Source organism: Schistocerca cancellata, chromosome 2, assembly GCF_023864275.1.
Source record: "Schistocerca cancellata isolate TAMUIC-IGC-003103 chromosome 2, iqSchCanc2.1, whole genome shotgun sequence".
Classification (NCBI taxonomy): Eukaryota; Metazoa; Arthropoda; class Insecta; order Orthoptera; family Acrididae; genus Schistocerca; species Schistocerca cancellata.
In genome coordinates, this window is record NC_064627.1 from 969,927,792 (window position 1) to 969,947,455 (window position 19,664).

Here is a 19,664-nt window from a genome sequence, read left to right on the forward strand (position 1 = left end):
ATTTTAGAGGAAGTGTACATTTCGTTATTACTTACCCAGTTAAAGTAAAAATTTTGAACTTTGTCTGAAAACGTACTGTGATGCATCTGCAGTTACACCTCGATGCATTTAGATACTTCAGAATATACAGAAATCTAAAATTAGCAGTCCATGTGATAACCACTGTAAACATTGAAATCGTCCTGATGCAGTAACCGATGCACTGCCGGATGATATTGGAGCACACATTAAATGTCTACCGAAGGAGTCCAGCCAGTTCAGTAGACAAAAGTTTCAGACCTGGTACCCATCGCCCGATTCAGCTGTAAGTAACGCCTGTAGGCTTTTGAAGGACATGTATCTAAGTAGTCCAGCTAGTGAACACATGTACAGAGATACTTTTAACTCTGAATTCAGTTTAAAATTTACTACTTCCGAATCATATACGTGTTAATATTTTGATGACCTTATTGCTGCAGATGATGAGGGAAAGAGACAAAAAATTCAGTTAGAAAGTAATCTCCACTATTTGAAAGTAAAATCGGCATACAAAACATTGCATACCGCATATTGCATCTCTAGAAACCAAGTTCAACAAAGACTGCAGTGCTCTGTGTGTAGACACGCAGCAAATTTTATCTTGCCCTACATTACGACATTCGGGTATATATTATCAGGGGCAACTTACACAAGTAACCCTGCTCTCTTCAATAGAGAAGAAGGGGAAACTACAATGCACTTCTCGTGTCATGAAAATGGGAATCAGCTGAAATTACCTCAGTATGTTTCATGTATGACAGACTTTCAGTGATAAAGGCGATTAATTGTTTGCCGTGATCGTTTTGTAGTGCACAACAACAAATGAACAATGATACTTTTGTACATCTACGTTGGTCCGGCAGGGTGTTTCACTACAGCCAGAGCAAGATTTTCTGGTTTTGGGCACAGCTTCCCGCACTATGACCATGCTTCTGCAGTACTTACGAAAAAATCGAGAATACGGAATGTCACGATTCCCTCTGAATGTATGTAATAGCTGAAGCTTGTTGAAGTATACCTTTTATTACAGGGGAAATGATCCAGTTGTTCTCAACGGTATTAAGTTCATTATAGTTTGGTTGAGCATCTAGTTATCTTGTTGGGGGGCTGTTTCTACAGTTCACTGTTGGATAAATCGCATGGTGTTTCTAAGGTATTTTTCAGTTTATAACTTTGAGAATAACTATTCGATGCGTAATAGTATGGCTGCGACGAACGAAATTAATGAGAAACTTTTCACTGACTCTTGCCGTTTGGTTTCACTGGATGTTAAGGATCTATGACCCAATCGATCGAAATATTCAGAAAAATTACCTCATACACAGTAAAATTTCAGTTCAAGAGAGCGCTGAATGCACTGAACTTTTACTGATGATTACAGGTTTTAACTATTTCACTTTTAATAATATGTTTTATATGCAAAACAATGTTTCAGCCGTGGGGTCCAGCATTTCAGGGACCATGTTTGACCTTTTGATCAATGACCTAGAAGATAAAGTTTTATAGTCTGATCAAGCCATCATGGGTTTCTTATAAACGTTATTTAGACGATACGTTGTCGCTTATTGATAGTCCTGAGGAACACATAGAAGATACAGCAAAAAAGTTCAGTAACACCCACAGAAACATTGAGTTAACTATGTAGCACGAAACTGACGGCAATATGCAATTCTATTTTAACATCAAATGTAGGGAAATGAGCACGCGTTAACCGTTTACAAGAAACCGACAGCAGCTTATGCTGTGATTCCTAATGATTCATGCCATGCCTCCCGTAATTCAGTGCCCAGGGCAGTCAACATGCCTATGACTGAGTTGGAAAGATAGACGGAACTTAACACCATTAAGAAGATAGCCATTATTGTTGCACAAAGGTAATAAGAACAGAAAGAATAAACTTAATGACAAAAATGAAAAGGGTCACTATGCCGTATTATAGAACAGTCTTGCAAAAGATCGCAAACATTTTTAAACCACATGGTATTAAAAGAGCGCTCCACACAAACAGCCTAGTGCGTTGTAACCTGAAGCATGCTGTCGGTTAGAAGGTAAATAAGTTCGAAAGGTTTGGAATTTATAAAATTCAGCGCGCATCCTGTGATGCAAAGTATTTTGGACAGAGAGTAAGAATATTTTCAGTATGAAGGAGCATAAAGTTACTTTCATACTAGGTAATTTTGACACATCAGATTTTGCGAAGCATGTGTTCGCAACAGGCCATCTCCTGAAGGGAACAAAAGAAGACTTGGAAAATTTGCACACTGAACAGAAAGGGAGGACACTCAACTTGCTGGAAGAACTGGACATAGTCGTTCATGAAAAGAAACACTGCAACATTGTGAATGTGCAAGGTTATTACTACGGAATGAGATTTGTTAACGCTTTTGTAGAACTATTTTTAGGCAGATACATGTTTATAAACATGCAATGCCTTCTTGACAAAGTAGCCGAAAGCTGACGACCATAGACATAGGAGATGAGGAAAATGCAGGCGACCAACAGAACAGCGTTATGGTTGACACAGTAGATGCGCTTACGCAGCAATACCGCGGACATGTCAGTTAGCAACAACCTCTGCATAAGCGTTGTCTTGACGCTCTTCGAGCCAAAGCGCAGATCAATAGGACGCGACCTGGGGCAGTGTGCTGTGTGTGAGGGGACAGCCACTGACAGAAGTCGTCGATTTTAATGTAAGGCGAGGACACAGAGTCCAATGTGTATTTATTCTTTTGTATCCCGCCTGGAAGGCGGCGCGTGGGTACTGGGTAGGAGCAGGAAAAGGTGAAAATCTCTCGGTAGTGCAGTGTGAATTAAAACCACCTTTACTTTAGCAACAAGAATAATACATAACTTTGCCCTGAGGTGCGAAGCCAAAGCGAAGTTTCCCAGCCAACTGCTCTGGATGAAATGGGTGGACTCTGCAGTGGAGCTCGTAGATCTCAACAGCGCCGACTAGAGGGCGCTGTCGTCGGTGTCGGTCGTAGTGCCAACCTAATAACTTTAAATCGCCGTGGCATCGTTGCTATCGATACCACATATTCCATTTTATTTTGGGAACGCTCAACTGTTAGACTTATTAGAGCTTCAAGTTCATGTGATAAGTTTTAGAACCTGTTGATGAGAGCATCGTCTCTCGAAACTCGTTGTTGAGTTGTGTGTGTACAAAAATTATGGTTGAATGCTACCAATATACCCAGGTCGATAGCCACCCTCTCACCTACCACCACCCTGACGATGTCACCCATGCCGCCTCCTTTCTCCAGCAGACCTTGTCTGAGGCCGTGGAGGCCCACGTTCCTACTGTCGCCATCCACCCCCACCGTCCTACCTTACCCCCACAGGCCGTTCTCCTCCTCCGTGAATCCCGTCGTCTCTACCGTGCCTTCCTCCGCACGCGTGACCCGGACACACTACGACGCCACCGGCAACTCCAGCGACACGTTCGTAATTTGCTCGCGGCTAAGAAACGCCGGGACTGGCGACAGACATGCACCCGTTTAACTGCAACCCTACCAATCAACTCGTCCAAGTTCTGGTCGGCCTTCCGTCGCCTTACCGGAACTAAACCCTCCCCCTACTATCCTCTTCTCCACGATGATCACCCCTTCCCTGACGCCCTTAGTAAGGCCAATCACTTTGCCTCCTACCTCTCCGATGTTTTCTCCATCCCCGATGATCCCCAGTTCGATTACTCCCTCTTCCCGGATATCCGCGATCGAACTGACACCTCTGTCCCTCCCCTCGCTCCTGGTTTCCAGTACTTGGACAACATTACACACACGGAACTCAATGCCCCTATCACTACACAGGATCTCATTGATACACTCCGCACAAAACGCAACACCGCTCCTGGTCACGATCGTGCCACCTACCGTCACCTTCGTGAAGCTCCTGTCTCTTTCCTCTCCACCCTGGCCAGGCTCTACAATGTAGTCCTGTCCACCGGTTACTACCCCGACCTGTGGAAAACCTCCCGTATCCTCATGTTCCTTAAACCTGGCAAACCGCCGTCCGCCGTCTCCTCTTACCGTCCTATCAGCCTTACCTCGGTCTTCAGCAAGGTCCTGGAATCTATCCTCACCCGCCGCATCCACCAGCATCTCCGCCAGCACCGCCTCCTTCCCGTCACCCAGTGTGGCTTTCGGCCGTCCTTCTCTTCTGACGATCTTCTCCTTCACCTCACTCATCTCCTTTCCGAACAGCTTAATTCCCGTCGCTCCGCAATCTTCCTCTCTCTTGACCTCGAACGCGCTTATGACCGCGTCTGGCATTCCGGTCTCCTCTTCAAGCTCCACACCTTTGCCCTTCCCATTAACTACGTCCGTCTGATCGGCTCCTTTCTCTCCCGCCGTCCTTCCTATGTCACCATCCATAACACAGATTCCTACACCTTTTTCCCCTCCGCCGGTGTGCCCCAAGGCTCCGTCCTCTCCCCCCTTCTGTACCTTTTGTACACGGCGGACATGCCGCCGCCGTCACCCCCCGTCCACCTTCTCCAGTTTGCCGATGACACTGCCTTCCTTGCCCTTGCCCCCACCCTGCAACGCTCCCAACGCCTTCTCCAATCCCATCTTGACCGCTTCACTGCTTGGTGCAACCAGTGGTTGCTTAAGGTCAATCCCTCCAAAACCCAGGCGATCATTGTAGGCAAAACCACCCCTTCCTTCCGCCTCCTTGATTTCTATCTCACCGTCTATGGCCGTCCTATCGCCCTCACTCCCACCCTTCAGTACCTTGGCGTCACCCTCGACCGTCGCCTCTCCTGGACTCCCCATCTCTGGACAATCCAAGCCAAGGCACGTTCCCGCCTCCGTCTCCTCAAGCTCCTTTCTGGCCGTACGTGGGGTTTGGACGCCTCCACAATCCTCCACACCTATAACTCCCTCATCCGCCCTATACTTTGTTACGCCCATCCCGCCTGGATCTCCGCGCCCCCTACCTTTTATAAATCCCTCCAAATCCTTGAACGCCATGCTCTCCGCCTTGCCTATCGCATCCGTCTCCCCTCCCCCACGCGGATCCTGTATGATCTCATCCCCTTCCCCCACCTCCTCCTTTTCCTTGAAAGGATACGGATCCTGTACATCTCCCGTAAACTTGATCCTCCTCACCCGCTCGTGTCCCCGATCCTCTCCCACCCCCGCCCGCTGCCGCGCCTGTATTCCCACATCCCACCTGGTCTCCATCTCTCCACCCTCCTTACCCTCTCCCAAGGTGGCTTCCGCCAGCTCCCCCTCCCTGATGATGTCCTCCTCCCCTGCATATACCCCTCCTATCAACTTTGATCCTCCCCCCCACCTCCTGTGTCCTTTCCTTTAGGCACCCTCCCTCCCCCCCTTTCCCTTCCCTTCTCTTTCCTTTCCCCCCTCCCTCCTACCCTCTCCTCCGGGCTTCCCCTCCCCCTTCCTCCCTCCCCCTCTCTCCTTTGCCCATGGCATCTCTGCTCTCCCCTCTCCCATCTCCCCTTCCTCCTCCTTCACCTCCACTCTTGGCAGGTCCCCGGACTCGTACACGCTGAGTGAACATTCGCGCGCCGGAGGTCATCGCCATCAGTGTATCGTGTGTGCCGTCGTGTTTAGTGTTCAGTTTCGTCGTCACACTCCATTGTTCACCAGGGCCATTGTCTTCTTCAGTGTTCGTGCGTCGTGACAACAGTTTGTTGTGAATTATCGTCGAGTGTGAACGGCTCCGTGTTTGTCTTTATGTGTCTCCTTTTATTAAACACCGTTATGTCACATTTGTGTATTCTTTCTGTTCTTTCTTATCTCCTCTACGGCTGAAGAGCGGCGTACCACGCTGCTGACAGCCTGCCTGTTTTGTACGGGTTTTAAAATAACAATAAAGAAAAAAAAAAAGCTACCAATATATTATTTCTGTACATGGATGAATATCGCTGCATATGACACAAATGCAGTGTACGTGCAGCTTGGTCAAAATATCGTTCACCTTTGATACGCCCTTGTCTTGCTAAAACCAAAAGAGGAAATCAAGTTAACAACCATATATCACTCATGGGATTTCCAGTGTTGTGTTAGGAGCTTTTTCCTCTATCGACAGCGAAAAAGGACTTCTTTGATGTATGTAAATACTGTACCTTGATGTACAGAACAGGGAATTTTATATGAACTTACCTTGCGAGTGAACAGTTCAAACTATTTATCCTTTGTATAAATTCCGCTAGGTTAATATTCTTGTCTTTTTTTAGTTTGGAGGTTAATTAAATGAATACATTGTATTACTTTAATATGCCTGATAATATATTCTGTTAATACATTCCATTATTTTTGCCTTAGTGACAAAAAATTAATATTTTTTGACACTGAACTTTAGTTTACAACGTACTTTTACCAGATATACAACGTTCTTACGCAGAATGCTACACAGATTTTAAGACAGCTTTCTAAGTATTGTAAAATGTACAAAATACATTTTGCTATTGTATAACATTTACTTCGTTGCTCGATTTTAAATAATAAATAAATAGTATCGAAGGAAAACACCAGTAATTTTTATTTGCTGGAAAATTATGAAATTGTGAAATACAACTTTCTTTGAAGGGGGTGTTCAAGTGTACATAAATGTGGAATTCACTTACACAGTTGTGCCAGCAACCTAACGTGTCTGTGGAAAAATCTCACATCAGAGTACGGTGTTTAGCAACTGTGGTCATTGTCTTAAACCAGTATCTGGCGGACCAGACATCAACTTAAAAACTTGACAGCAGTTGCAAAACACGTGAGGTTCTGACACAGATACGATTGTTTGTTGAAGCAACTACGTAAGTAAATATTATAATTATGTATAATTCTTTTCTGCTTGTAAAATAATAGACACTATGTACTTATACATACTTTGTTTCAGATTTAAAGTTGATCCACAGAGATGTCATGTATCATAACTGTGTAACTGAGAGTGAAGAATAAATGAGAATTGCTTTGAATATCAATACATTTGCTTTTCTCTTTTTTGTCGGCTGTAGCTATAATCGGAACTATTTTCAGAGTCGTTAGAGAAATCTTAGGTGAGACATCTTGCGAATACCCTAGATCAGGGCTTCCCAACCATTTCAGTTGGCAGACCCGTTCTTCAGTTGAAAATCCATGGCGGACCCCTAGTCAGTCAAGAGCACAGTAACTTTAAATTTCAGAGCGAAACCCGTGGGGACTGAAAGCTTCTTAATGCAAGTGCCATGTTCCCAATGAACCCCCCCCCCTCCCCCCCCCCCCCCACCGAGGTATCAATAGTCTTCGGTTTAGAGATGAATGAAAACAACTTGAAATTAACGATCCAATTTTAATTCCCACTGTATCCAGACACTTACTAGTGGATTTACACCCTTTGTTCAACACACTATAGCCTGATTAAAATTACTTGGTAATTGACATTTCACACGTTGGAGCTGCCTTCCTCCAAGAGCAATCAAAGTCACGTCCAGACTGTTCGCTGTTGACAAGCTGCCACTTGTGGTCTGTTCACTGCCACCGTTTGGCTACTGTTGGGTGTTCAAATGTATCTAAAGTCTATGGGACTTAACTGCTGAGGTCATCAGTCCCTAGTCTTACACACTATTAACCTAAGTTTAACTTCCGCTAAGGACAAAACACACATACACACACACACACAGACACACACACAGACACACACACACACACACACACACACATGCCTGAGGGAGGACCCGAACCTGCGGGAGCGACCGCGCAATCCACGACGACATGGCGCCTACGACTGCGCGGCCATTCCGCGCGGCTGTGAAGAAAAGAGGCAGACCCATGATTCGGGGTACAAACACATCACGAAAGAAAAGAGGCCAAGGGAATTCCTTTAAAGGGCTATTGTGACATCTATGGTGCAATGTGTGGGAATACATACACCCAGTTTACATGTGTTTCCAAAACCGGATTTCGTAAGCCGATGTCCCAGTTCCGCTTTTGGTTGGTCAGGTAAACACTTCAAAATCGATTCTGGAAATCTGCTTTTATAAAGCCATTTTCCAGTTCAAAAAATGGTTCAAATGGCTCTGAGCACTATGGGACTTAACATCTGTGGTCATCAGTCCCCTAGAACTTAGAACTACTTAAACCTAACTAATCTAAGGACATCACACAACACACAGGCATGACGAGGCAGAGAAAATCCCTGACCCCGCCGGGAATCGAACCCGGGAACCCGGGCGTGGGAAGCGAGAACGATACCGCACGACCACGAGCTGCGGCCTACAGAGTTATAGTTCAGGTACCTTCACTGAGCATCTTTACTATAGATGAGTCTGTAGGAATAGTAATGGAACCCTAATGTGATGGTTGAGGGTGCTTCTGCTGACACAATTTTGAAAAGTTGGGTTCAGTTCTTGACAACTGGAGACGGATGTCTGGTTCCGCATCTAGACAGCTTCAGTACTTAGTTTTGTGGGCAGCATAGATCGAGAATCCAGATTCACACATGTATGTTGTGGCAAACGGAAGAAGTACACGTTTGGCCTTTTCAGCAAGGAGGTAGTATTTCTTGTTATCCAAACGGATCCAAAAGTGTGAGTAACCGTCAATGTCAAAACTTGATTTCATGGTAGGGTCTGTGGCAATTTCTATCAACAACTCATATTCATTTGATGATAGAATGTTCGGCTTTTTGGATACTTTGAATGGGTTGACCACCCATTCGTATTTCTGCAGCTTCTCATCTTCAGCTTTTGGGAAATAATGCTCCAACAATGACATCAAGCTTCAGAGATGTTCCAGGATTTGATGAAACAAACTTCCCCAGCGCTAATGTTTTGTTTTTCAAAAACTCCTAGAGAAGAGGAAAACACTCAACCTCCCCCTCCTCAACACTCTCTGCACAAAAATTGATTTTCCTCTTGAATGCTCGAGCTTTGTCGTAGCAGTGAACTTTGTTTAACTTTGCCCCTGGAGTGAAATATTCATTTCGTTCATTTTGGAGAAAATATCTGACAAATAGGCAAGTATACACTGCCAATTTTCGTCATTAATAAGGTCTGTTAATTTGGTGTTATGCTCCAAAAGCTTCCAATCTTAATTCGTACAACCGAGGTAATGCATTCCCACGTGAGAGCCACCTCACTTCTTTGTGGAGAGGCAGGGAACGATGAAGGCTTCCCATATCTTCGCACAGTATTGTTAAAAGTCTTGACTTCAACAGCCATGATTTTATGTAGTTAATGATTTTAGTGGATTCGTCTAAAACTTTCTTGAACGAAACAGGCATTTGTTTCGTAGCTAAAGCGTATCTGTGGAGAACACAAAGACTACTGCTGCAAATCATGGCGTTTTCTTTTATTTTCTTTATCGCTCCGACTGTAGGACCCGTCATAGCTTTTGCACCATCTGTGCACACATCTATGCAATTAGACCATGAAACTTCGTTAGTCCTTAAAAAAATCATCCAATGGACGGAATATTTCAGCACCTATTGTGTTGGCAGGTAGTGGTCTGCACAATAAGAGGTCCTCCTCAAAACATCCAGAATATTCATAACGGACAAAAGCTAATAAAATCGCTAATTTTGCAACATCAGTGGACTCATCTATCTGCAGAGAAATGAACTGTGTTGGATGCGAGAGAGTGTCTTTCACATCATTTGACATGTCAACATTGCGTCTCTTGACAGTATTGTTTGACAATGGGACCGAAGATACAAGCTTTACTGCCTTTTCGTCTAGCATGCAAGAAACAATATCATTAACACACAGCTTTATGAGATTTTCTGCAATGGTATGAGCTTTGCCTGTTTTTGCCACTCGATAACTAACCAAGAACGAAGCTTTTAATGAATTTTCATTAATTGTTTTTGCATGAGTTTTCATGCAATGGTGAGAAGCAGCTAGTTCACCACTCTTCCTTTTGAAAAAATCGATGTCTTTAGCCTGGAAATCCGGGTGAGTACCTTCAAAATGACGGTGCAATTTAACTGGAACCATTGAACTGTTTGGAAGGACTCGCGCACAAATTACACACTGAGCTTTACCCCCCTTTGTCTCCACAAAGCCCATTTCTAAATATCTTTCGTTGTAGTTACGCTTCTTGGTTATTCCACTTCCACAGGATATTGCAACCAATGGAGTACTTGCACCGTTTACACATAATAAATCCGGCTTTGGAGCTTCTTGTGATTGTTCTTCCTTTGGTCGTCCTCCCTCCTCGTTCATTTCAACTGGAAACTTCCCTTGTTGGGGAGGCGATGGAGAAACTGCACCCTTCTTCAATGATTCTGACTTCAGCCACCGATCCATGTTAGAAGCAATAAACAGGTCAGAAATCGATTTATCAAATAGGTAGTGCACTGACAAAGCAAGTTTAAGATTTAATGAGGCCCGGGGCCGCACACGTGCCAGCGAGCGCTGTGATTGGTCTACAAAGCTCGCTCCGCGCCTGCGTAAAAAGTTTCAGCGCATCTAGCGCCGTGATCCGGCGCACAAACGAGCCCCATATTGTTGCGAAACAGTCGATCAGAGAAGCCGCATTCTCCGGCACTAATCTGTGTATGCGTTCTCACTTGGGAACCGCAAAGGCTGCTTGGGAATACGACCTGATGTAAAAGTACACATGTTTTTCACACGAAAAAAAGTGATGAATTTTATTTTCACACTTTTATTCAATAATTCTACTTATTATTTTACACGATTTGGTGAAAGGTGGCCGCAGACCCCCTATAAAGAGCCGGCGGACCCCTAAGGGGTCCGCGGACCACACGTTGGGAAGCCCTGCCCTAGATGGTAAGTTGCCGTAAGATTAGTTTGACAGGTTGTTAGCACGTCACCAGTAACAATGTTCTACGTGAAGCTAGTCCGTCTTCTCTCTCGTTTCACCGTAGCCACTCGCACCTTATTCAGACATTTCTCTTTGGTTAACACACTCACGCTTTCCTTGCAGCAGTCAGCAACATAGAAACAGTTTTGGGAATCGTGTCGTAGGACATTGCTACAGAGCTGTCAACTGCAGAAAGTGACCTTGACTGCATGCGCAGAGAGGACGTCGGCAGCGATGCGAGGAAAATAATGCGGTAATGGGTTTCGCGCTACAAGATGACGTCAGAGCTTCCCGGCGTCGAAAATAGCAGGTATATACTCTGCGGGGAAGACCACCACGGCAGTTAGTCGCAGCTCGTGCCGAGAGGTGTCTCCCGCTTCGCTGTATCCTCTCTTGTAAGTAATCTTATCGATTGCTGATAGCTACGTAGCACCGCAGTGCTACTAGTTAACCACACGGGCATTGCGCACCATGGCGTGAAGGTAAGTCAGTTAAACTGTTGATATCCCGTGTCACCTGCACGATAAAGTCCGAGCAGTATTTGTTGGATTTCGAGTCTACTTATCATGCAAAACACCTGTTTTTCATATAGACCGAAACACGTTTCAGCATCTTTGTGCCATCGTCAGTGGCATTTCTTTATTCAAATCTCTGAAATGTGGAGATGTTCAAGTGACGAGTAATCTACGAAAATTAGGTCTAAAACTGATTTTGTTTGTTGTTGTCTTAATGTTAGATTCACATTGTACAGTTATGCAGGACCCTCTGTATAGTATGTGGTCGTAGTAGCTTCTCATCTGCAACTAAATTATGTTAATATGAAATTAGTTAGTGAGTTAACGAATCACTTTATATCTAAACTTAATTTGTTGTGTGGAAATATTTCGTGCCTGTGCTTTACGAATACCTAGTTTAGCTTTGCTAATCCTTTCTAATCTGCGATCTCATGAGTTACTGAGAATCACAAGTACTACACGCGTTTTGCATAAATCTCCTTTGTAAATAACACTTTCAACTTTGCCAAAACAAGCTGTGTGGCAAACTGCATTCTCGCGTCTGAAGTGAGCCCAGTGTTAGGAATGCAGGCGAGTTTCTCTTCTTCCTCTATCTCCTCTTTGCGGATAGCCGAATCACTCGTTTTCTCGATATATTTAACGCGGAATATACATAATGCAGCTGAGAGAAATTAAGTTATGTCTCAGTGCAATGGTCGGCCTCTCTAGCAGAGTGGTGAACGCGACAGACCCTAATGTGGGGGGCTAGGTTCAATTCCCTGTACGGCCAGGGAGTTTTCCTTGCTCGTGGTGCCGAAAAGCTGCCTGATTGAGAGGTGGCGGCTCCAAGGTCGAAACGTCGACAACGAAAAATTCCTTACCGATTGATGCCGTGCTTGTGGAGTGTTTTAACATCTGTCATTGGCTGATAACAGCGATTAGATCTTTCTGTGCTTGTAATAATTAGGAATCTGTCAAACACATAAGAGGAGACGAACAGAAGATAAACATCTCGAGTACATCTACTAGTTAGATGATGATGAAGTCCCATACTCCTTCACACTGCATAGGGGAACGATGCGGGAGACCCTCACCGCTGTACTAGGCAAGGTCCTAGTGGAGGTGGTTTGCCATTGCCTTCCTCCGACCGTAATGGGTATGAATGATGATGATGAAGACGACACAGCAACACCCAGTCACCTCGAGGCAGGTCAAAATCCCTGACCCCGTCGGTAATCGAACCCGTGACCCCGTGCTCGGGAAGCGAGAATGCTACAGCGAGACCACAAGCGGCGGACATCTACTAAATAGAAGGCTTGGTGATATATCTTACATTATAACTGGTTGCTTTACAAGTTTATTATCATCCAGTTCTTCAGTATGAATACATCTTAAGCTCTCAGAAACCTGACATAAATTCAGCGATAACTGCACCAGTGAAATCACTACCGCCCAGAAACGTACAAAATAGATTCCCCTCTTCAGTAAGCCTCTCTATATACACAGCTAAGGGGGCAGGCAACCAAGGCAGCTATAAAACATGGAATTTCAAAAGTTTAAAACTTTGCTGTGCTAAGTAGAAGTGCCTTACAAAAATTGGCGTTTCGCTGCAAGTGGACTCAAGCAAATACGTTAACGTGTAATAGTTCTTTTGAATGTAATTTGGATTACCAAAGCTAAGCAGCAAGACGTTAATATGCATAAAGGCTCACTGTGGGACCCAGCATAACGAAACGGTGGATGCTTTAGTTAAATATAATGTTACGAAAGGCAGTTTCCAAGACTTACTACAACGATCAATAGGACGCTCCTGCGACGTGCGTGTTATTCAAGCCACCTCCATAGGATAAAAGCTAAAGGCGGTCTGTATTCTCCTTGTATTATCCTGCGAAAGCTTTACAAGCAGCCAATCTCAGTCACGTCATTTTGACATGCGAAAAGTACAGAAATGAGCAGGAATACTTGTACAGCAAACTTCAGAAAACGCTTCCCCCACTTCAGTATCTGTCTTACTTCACTGAAATTACAGCATTTAAAAAACATAAGCTTCGTATTTAAACATGGTTTATAAATGAATTAATGATCTCCCATCATTCCAATATCAACCCATGAAAAAAAATCAGTGCAAAGGAACTCCACGAATTTTCATTATTAATGTAACACCATGTTTCAAAACATGTTAGTACGTTTGTAGTTTAGTGTGTTGTGGTGAATCATTGTTGTGATTTATGTTTATTCTACCGGTAATTGTTAAAAAAAAACTGGCTGTTTCGTTTGACTGACAGAGGCTTACAAATAAGTAAGAACGTTTCCAGAACAAATTTTCATTCTGCAGCGGTGCGTGCGCTAATATGAAACTTCCTGGCAGACTAAAACTGTGTGCCGGACCGAGACTCGAACTCGGGACCTACGCAAAATGTTGGCACAGTTTTTATTAATAGATCTATTACGATTTTTCCTTTAATTGACTAGAGCCAGATATTTTAGCCATACACCAGGTCTACACTCCTTGTCTACATCAGGTTGTGTCAAGATGCCTAAATGTTCTGGTTTTTAGAAAGAAAACTCAATTCTTAGTTATGTGAGGTTTAAAGGTTTAACTTTTTACATTTGTAGCACCGTAAAAGTATCTGTACTTTATTTCAATATCGTATACCTAATCTAACATACCGTGTCGCACCACATTATGAAAAGCGTTCACACGGCCTACTTGATGATGCATTCAATTCGAAGTTCAAACCTCAGAAAGTAGAGAAATGGAATTTGTGTTACGTTTTCCCAGTAAAAACTCTGCACTAGAGCATGTCTTTTCTTCTGATGACTACGATATCTGCATCTGAGGAAACCAAATGAAAGTAGAGACTTTGAAAGCAACACTGATCGTGAAAGTCAGTTTGTAAAGCAGTTGTTCGGAATTCTGTGACTTCTTCGACATAAAGTGAGGCAAAGATCTGCTAAATAAAATTCACTCATCACATGATTATAGGGCATGAACAGCTGAGAGTTAAAGGCTGTGTGTAGTTTGAGACCTGGTGGTCAAGGAAGGCAGGATTCGGTTACGATCGTGGACGGGGCCGTAATCAGTTACTATTAGTTGACTTTTCTTTTAATCACAAACAATGTACTTAAAATCAACAACAAATTAAAATAATGGCAATAATTTAAGAATTGTTTGACGGCTGAAGGCATTAATGACAATAAATTAAGGATTGATTAAACTTGCTGCAACTTACAATTACAGTTATTAAAATATAAAAGACAAGTAACGAAGGCCTTAAATCTCGCTGCAAAAATACAATTTCCAAATTAAAATCTTAAGACAAGTAACGACACTCACTACTGAAGGCCTTAATGGCAATAAATTAAGAATTGTTTCACGGCTGAAGGCCTTAATGGCAATAAATTAAGAATTGATTCACTTGTTGCAACTTTCAAACTACAGTTATTAAAATATTGGAAACAAATCACCAAAGTCTTAAAGGTTACTGCTAAAAATACGATTGACACGTTAGAATTTTAAGACAAGTAGCGACAGTGACGGCTGAAGGCCTTTAACGCCAAGAATGGCAATTATTTAAAAAAAAAATTTAACAAACATACTGTCAAACAGCAAGGCAATAGGAAAAGTTAATTCTAAAGGACAAGCAACTGATCACCAAACAGGTGAGACAAAATGATAGTAAACTTGGTAGCACAACCGTTTAAACTCGCTGTAACGCCAAGAATAGCAATTACATTTAAAAAAATTCAGAAACACACAATAAAACAGCAAATATAATAACAAGATTAATTCAAAACAACAAGCAACTCATCACCAAATACGTGATACAAATGGTGGTAACTTGGTAATGCAATAATAAAATAATAACACAATAATAAAACACAAGGGCCAGTCACAGACGGTGCTCCACTAACCGACCTCTGAGTAGGTCAGGCCAAAAACACTTTCGCGAGTGATGAGAAAGGCAGCCAACAGTTGCATTCACTTCACAAGGTGGTAACTCAGAGTAGTGGCACTCTAACGAATGACTAATCATAATCTGCTGAAGCTACCTAACGTCCGATAACCAATGCAATGATGGAACACCACGCCAAAGCCGGAACCATCGGTCAGCACTACATCCTCAGAATGCTGTGTTTAGAGCGTCCGAAAGGAGAAACGAACCTCTACTACCAGAGTAGAAGAAACACCAACCGCCCTACAAATCAAGGAAACTGTCAAAACTACACTCCTTTCCTGACAGTAGCGGCAAGGCGAGGAAACGTACCCAGCCGTCACATACTCTAAGTTGCAAGGCAGGTCACTGGGGCGTTAGCGGCCACCAGGCAGGAAAAATACCACTGGTTGAACTTAACAGATAGTAACACTTAGAATGCAGCAATTAGTAACAAGAGGCCGAGGAAAGCTAATTAGATCCGCCTTTCCCCAAGGACTCCACTCGCTGCTCTTCGTCTCGGCGACACTGCGAGCAGCAACACGAAGCCAAGTCACTGGAGAATCGCGAGATCTCGCAGTGGAGGAGGTTTCACTGCTAGGATTAAAATCCACTTAACTTAAAGCCTGTTGGATCCGGTTGACGACTAGGTCGTGTACCCTCGCGACCACAGCCCTTCCATCTGACAGTCCATGCGTGCCACCAGCAGTCCCGGCGTGTTATCGCATTGCCCTCTTGGCTCCTCCGGAGTCCACAACCGAACTGCCTATTCACACGACCCGGAAGAACAACGACGTCACCCCAAAGACAGGATCACACTTACTACATATTGATAACCCCGCTGCTGCCACTAGCGGACAGGCAACGCTTGCCAAACCAAGTGGCGCCAGTCGACACAAGAAGAATACAAACAACCGCAACCATGTCAACTGAATGATACAGTGTGCTCCAACAAGGACGGAAACCTACAACAGCCCCAACGCGAGCCGCAGCATGGCTCGTAGTTACCTAAGCAAGTCTTGTGTCCTGTTAAGTAACTTTTAAGATTTAAGTGTAGTGCAGTTATACAATAACAAACCAATAATGTGCCTATGTTTCAGATTATCTTTTTTATACACTGATGGAAAAAATCGCAGCGCCAAGGAGGAGTTATCTGACATAAATGAAAGTTGTTAGGCGTGTTTCTACATCTGAAAGATGATGTCTACTCTGAACTCGCGCCAGTGGCTTAAGGGTAGTGTTAGTAGCGCAGATCAAGTTTGCTTTACGTACACTCTGTAACGATCGTGAGCCTTAGTTACCTCTGAGATTGGACATGGTGAGTTGTTGTTAGTCAAGAATGCCATTACGGCGACAAAGGAGCCACTACCAACACCTCACTGAGTTTGAACGAGGTCATGTAGTAGGGTTACAAGACGCTGGATGTTCCTTCTGCGATATTGCAAAAAGACTTGGCAGGAGTGTACCTACGTTGTCCTCGATGGTGAATGTTCTTCGGAGGTGAGGGTATCATCTGGAGTGCCCCAGGAAAGTGTGGTGGGCCCGCTGTTGTTTTCTATCTACATAAATGATCTTTTGGATAGGGAGGATAGCAATGTGCAGCTGTTTGCTGATGATGCTGTGGTGTACAGGAAGGTGTCGTCGTTGAGTGACTGTAGGAGGATACAAGATGACTTGGACAGGATTTGTGATTGGTGTAAAGAATGGCAGCTAACTCTAAATATAGATAAATGTAAATTAATGCAGATGAATAGGAAAAAAGAATCCCGTAATGTTTGAATACTCCATTAGTAGTGTAGCGCTTGACACGGTCACGTCGATTAAATATTTGCAGAGAGATATGAAGTGGGACAAGCATGTAATGGCAGTTGTGGGGAAGGCGGATAGTCGTCTTCGGTTCATTGGTAGAATTTTGCGAAGATGTGGTTCATCTGAAGAGGAGACCGCTTATAAAACACTAATACGACCTATTCTCGAGTACTGCTCGAGCGTTTGGGATCCCTATCAGGTCGGATTGAGGGAGGACATAGAAGCAATTCAGAGGCGGGCTGCTAGATTTGTTACTGGTAGGTTTGATCATCACGCGAGTGTTACGGAAATGCTTCAGGAACTCTGGTGAGAGTCTCTGGAGGAAAGGAGACGTTCTTTTCGTGAATCGCTACTGAGGAAATTTAGAGAACCAGCATTTGAGGCTGACTGCAGTACAATTTTACTGCCGCCAACTTATATTTCGCGGAAAGACCACAAAGATAAGATAAGATAAGAGAGATTAGGGGTCGTACAGAGGCATACAGGCAGTCATTTTTCCCTCGTTCTGTTTGGAAGTGGAACAGGGAGAGAAGATGCTAGTGTGGTACGAGGTACCCTCCGCCACGCACCATATGGTGGATTGCGGAGTATGTATGTAGATGTAGATGTACTGTACAAGACTGCTGGCAGCAGTAGTCAAGAAAATGTACGGTCGCAAGAAGACCAGGCACTACCGACAGAGAAGATCATCGTCTTCAGTGTACGGCTCTGGCGCATCGTCCTGCATCTGTTGCAGCAGTTTGAGCACCAATTAGCACTACAGTGATTAAACGAACTGTTATGAATCGGTTACTTCAAGGACAGCTCGGAGCCAGACGCCCTGTAGTGTGCATTTCACTCACCACAAGTCACCGCCATTTGCGACTTCAATGGTGTCAAGTGAGAGCTCATTGGACGGCAGGGTGGAGGTCTGTTATATTTTCTGGTGGATTCTGGTTCTGCCTCGGTGCCAGTGATGGCCGTGTGTTTGTTAGGAGGCCAATTGAGGGAGAGCAACTAACCTGTCTGCATGCTAGACACACTGGAGTTATGGTCTGGGATGCAATTTCGTATCACAGCAGGAGCACTCTCGCGGTTATCCCATGCACCCTGACAGTAAATCTGTGCATAAATCTGGTGACTCGACCTGCCATGATGCGATTCAAGTATAACATTCCAGGCGGTGTTTTCCAACAGGATAATGCTTGTTGTAAACCACCATTTCATACAGAGTGTCGACATGTTGTCTTGGTCTACTCTATCAACAGGTCTGTCTCTGATCAAGCACATATAGGACGTCATCGGACGTGAACTCCAGCGTCATTCACAATCAGCATTAACCGTCGCTATATTGACCCATCAAATGCAGCAGACATGGAACTCCAGCCCACAAGCTGACATCTGGCACCTGTACAGCACAATGGATGCACATTTCCATGCTTGCGTTCAACAGTCTCCTGGTTATACCAGTTTATAATGTACCATCATCTCATATCTGCTATGGCTTGTCTCGTGCTTACACTGCAATGTTAATCATTTATCGTAAATATGTTACCTAGACAAATTTATTCCCAAAATTTCATTACTGTACATTAATTATTTTCTGATGTTGCGTTTCTTTCCGTCAGTGTATTAACATTTCTGGCTTATTATTCATTTAGACGTATACAGTGCATTGACGTATTCCGAGAAGTGAGCCGCTACAAAATAGGTCCCAGCTTCGACTCCTAGTAATATGGTCACTTTATATTTTATTTTCTTCCAGCCGAAGACAATGGTCATCAGTATGTCCACTTTTTTCACGTTATTACGTGGCGTGTTTTTTAAGTAAGTACCGTTTTGAAATTTTTTAATTTCAAAACGGTACTTACTTAAAAAACACGCCACGTATTAACGTGAAAAAATGCTAAGATATCTCAATAATTTTATTTTTACATGAAAGCCTGTACCTTAATCTTCTTTTCTACATAATTCCGTCAATATTGAGGCACTTGTAAAACGCTGTACCAGTTTTTGAATACCCTCCTCACAGAAGTCTGCCGCCTGACTTGTTAACCACTGCATCACCATTGTTTTGACTTCGTCATCGTCTTGAAGACGCTGACCGCCCAGGTGTTTCTTCAAGTGCAGGAACAGATGGTAGTCACTGGGCGCAAGATCGGGGCTGTACGGAGGCTGATCTAGAGTTTCCCATCGAAAAGATGTGATGAGATCTTTGGTCTGATTCGCCACATGCGGACGGGCATTGTCTTGCAGCAAAACGATGCCGTTGCTCAACTTCCATGGACTGTTGCTTTGATTCTGGTGTGACGTAGGCCACCCATGTTTCATCACCCGTAACAATTTGGCTTAAGAAATCATCACCGTCATTGTGGTACTGCTCAAGGAAGGTCAAGGCACTGTCTAAACGTTTGGTTTTGTGCACATCCGTCGGTACCCAACGTGCGCACAATTTTCGGTAATTCAAGTGCTCGGTCACAACGCCATACAAAATGTGGTGTCACCGCCAGACACCACACTTGCTAGCCTTTAAATCGGCCGCGGTCCGTTAGTATATGTCGGACCCGCGTGTCGCCACTATCAGTGATTGCAGACCGAGCGCCGCCACTCCTTAGCACTCGCCGCAGTTGTACAGCCGACTTTGCTAGCGATGGTTCACTGTC

General features: G+C 44.0%; 1 protein-coding gene across 4 annotated transcripts in view; it reads left to right on the top strand.

Annotated features, from left to right (window-relative positions):
* Window positions 1–11,102: 11,102 nt before the first annotated feature.
* Window positions 11,103–19,664, top strand: part of LOC126162930 (leukocyte elastase inhibitor-like) — a 121,228-nt gene continuing 112,666 nt past the window's right edge. For 3 of the 4 annotated variants that reach the window (XM_049919752.1, XM_049919751.1, XM_049919750.1), the window contains exon 1: window positions 11,103–11,179. The gene's annotated coding sequence lies outside the window, so the exon portion shown is untranslated. Of the gene's footprint in view, window positions 11,267–19,664 lie in introns of all 4 variants that reach the window. The other variant, XM_049919753.1, reaches the window with a different exon arrangement.